This window comes from Triturus cristatus, chromosome 4_1 (genome assembly GCF_964204655.1).
Source record: "Triturus cristatus chromosome 4_1, aTriCri1.1, whole genome shotgun sequence".
Classification (NCBI taxonomy): Eukaryota; Metazoa; Chordata; class Amphibia; order Caudata; family Salamandridae; genus Triturus; species Triturus cristatus.
Genome location: NC_140585.1, coordinates 142,462,179 through 142,464,974, shown reverse-complemented (window position 1 = coordinate 142,464,974; position 2,796 = coordinate 142,462,179). Strand labels below are relative to the sequence as shown.

At 48.6% G+C, this 2,796-nt stretch overlaps 1 non-coding gene across 1 annotated transcript; it reads left to right on the top strand.

The window, feature by feature from the left end:
- The first annotated feature begins 913 nt into the window (after positions 1-913).
- TRNAP-AGG (transfer RNA proline (anticodon AGG)) lies at positions 914-985 on the top strand. The gene has a single exon. It is a non-coding gene; the product is annotated as a tRNA-Pro (tRNA).
- Positions 986-2,796: the final 1,811 nt, after the last annotated feature.

The following is a 2,796-nucleotide window of genomic DNA, read 5'->3' as shown; positions in this document are numbered from 1 at the left end:
CCCTGTCAGAGAAATACATGTTCGTACTTTCCTAATCTAAACCCTTCAGGCCTGAGTGAAATAGGAATCAAACTTTAATAAAGTTGACAGACTCAGGGCCTCATTTACAAGCCCCTTGCGCCCTCGCTCCATCACTTTTTTTGACGTAGCGGCGGCACAATCAGTGAACCACACTGCGCCACATCTACAAACTGACACATTGTGTGCAGTCCATCAGTTTGTAGAGCACTGAGGCACATTATACCTGCGGCAGGTATAAAGTATGCAGGGTAGGTGTTTCCAAGCAAAAAAGCCACGTAGAGCTAGTACAGTGAAATTTACATTTCACTGCGTCACTGTATGATTTCACTGAGTCAAAATCCTTCCGCCTGCTCCGACCATGGTGAGGATTCACTCAGGGCTTTTGCACTGGGACTTGCCTATGTGTTCTGACGCATTGCTGGAGTTGCATCAGTTTTATGAGCAACTCCAACAATGTGTCACTTTTGCGCCAACAGATGAGTCAGAATTTCTGACGCATCTGTTAATCCTTGCGCCATGGAGCCCTGTACTGTAAATACAGCGCATCCATGGTGTCTCAAGGACATTTGGTGCGGGCGCAAGGAAACTGACGCATCAATGCCGATGCATCAGTTTCCTGTAGGTGAAGCCCTCAATGTGGGATCCTGTCACACAATAACATGCAGAGGTGTGTGGTGGGTGTTTCCTTCTCTTAGTAGTTTTGAATAAAAGGAAGCGCTATTTGCTGAAAGAGGAATATCTGAGTCAGGAGACCCTGCCATGGAGCGCCCTTCTGTCCTTCGGGAGTCCCTGCGACTAAGGAGGGCACAGACAGGAATGATATAAAATACAGGTAGAGTTCTGGCAGAGATGGACACAACATATACAAAATGTAACATGGGTTCATACAGCTGGCTCGTTGGTCTAGGGGTATGATTCTCGCTTAGGGTGCGAGAGGTCCCGGGTTCAAATCCCGGACGAGCCCACATTTTCTTTTTAAAAAGCCATATTTCAATAAATGGATACTTTGAAAAGTGGAGAATCACAAAACAAGTGACTTTAAAATAACCAGGTATGGTTCTGCATTTGATTACATACATACTCTGCCGCACTCAGCAGGAATTAGAACCCTGGACCACCGAGCCAGCTGCAGAAACAGCTGGTGGAGGGGGCGGGGCAGCGACCCCGCCACATCAGCAAGGAGGAGGGATATGTTTTTATGTTACTCGCGTTTAAGCTGAGAACAGGGGATGCAAAAATTGTATTGAAACCAGCCTCTCGGAGACAGAAAGGTGAGCTGTGGGAGTGCACACTGGACACAAGCAGCAGGGCTGAGACCCATCCAGACACAAGGGTAACTCTCTAAGAAGGGCTTCAGTTATATTCGCAATGATCGGGTTGTTTCTGCACAGAGTGAAGTTAGAAGGACGGTCTCTGCCCTCCTTCACTCTGATTGGTTCATCAAGAGATGCGGGAATTCTGTGGCACAATAAATGTCCCATGTATTTTCTTTGGCTCAATAATTCGGATGGGCGCGTTTAAAGCGCCTTGGTTCTGATTGGCACGTTCTGTGGCACAATCAACCTGGCGGAGGAGTGTGGTGTGGGGTGGGGGGGGGGGGGGGGAGGGGGGTCTTTGGTGCAGAGGTGTATTTCAAAGGCTTATTCTCTGGCACAGTCATTGTGATGTGTATTATGGAGGGTACAATAACGACCCCAGGCACACGTCGTAGTGATATCCTGTAGCTGTGATTGTGATGGGCATATTCTGGGCACAAGGATCCTGGTAATGGAAATAAAGAGACGCAGGTACTCACCGGGCTGAGAGGGGGCAGGTGGTAAATGAGACCGGTGAACCCTGAAACTCCCACGTGCACAACACGTCCATAGTGTATTCACTAGAATAACAACAGTCACAAACGTTTTACACAGGTGGCCGAAATAGCTCAGTTGGGAGCGTTAGACTTAAGATCGAAAGATCGCTGGTTCGATCCCGGGTGTCGGCAGAAGACTTTTGCTGACGCAAAGTGACCCTTTATGGCTTAGAAACCTGAAACATAAAGCGTAGATTTAAATTAACCTTTTTAGTCTTCTGTCCTTTCGCCTTCATTCCTTCCTCCTCATTTTCATTATTTACGCGTTTCTTGCAATGATGCATCCTTCGGGTACAATCCTTCTATTGTTTGTGGGTCTCACACCTTGTGCACAGGAGCACAATCCCACAGGGTGTGATGTGACACCCACGCTGCACGCACAATCACGCACAGTGAGTTGATCACCCAGTGCCTCAGAGCAGAATCCCACTGATTGTGTGTGAGCCTCGCGCCCTGGGCCCAAGCACACTCACACATTGGACCCCAGTCACCCCACGCATTGTGACGTCCACAACGTGGAACATATCCTCCAGCCGCGGCCCCTGCAGGTAACAGCGGTGAGGCGGTGGGGCTGGGTTGGGGGGAGGTTTCAACGGACGATGAAGAGGGAAAATTAATTATTTATTTCATTTGACCTCTGCGTCGTCCTTTGAAATCCCCCCTTACTCGGCCACACCGCTGTTACCTGCACAAACTGCATCTGATATCCTCACTGCTCGGAATAAAGGGATATATTTACGAGCGGAGTTGCGTCACTCTTTGTACCACGCAACTTGGTGCAAGAGCGATTCAAGTCCAAAATGAGTGGCTTATTTACAATATTTTGGAGTAGGAGAGTGCCACAAGCCTTCTAGGTGCGTTGCCCTGCGTCAAAAGACAAGAGAAGGATGACGCTGTTTCTACAAGCTACGGCACATTCCGGT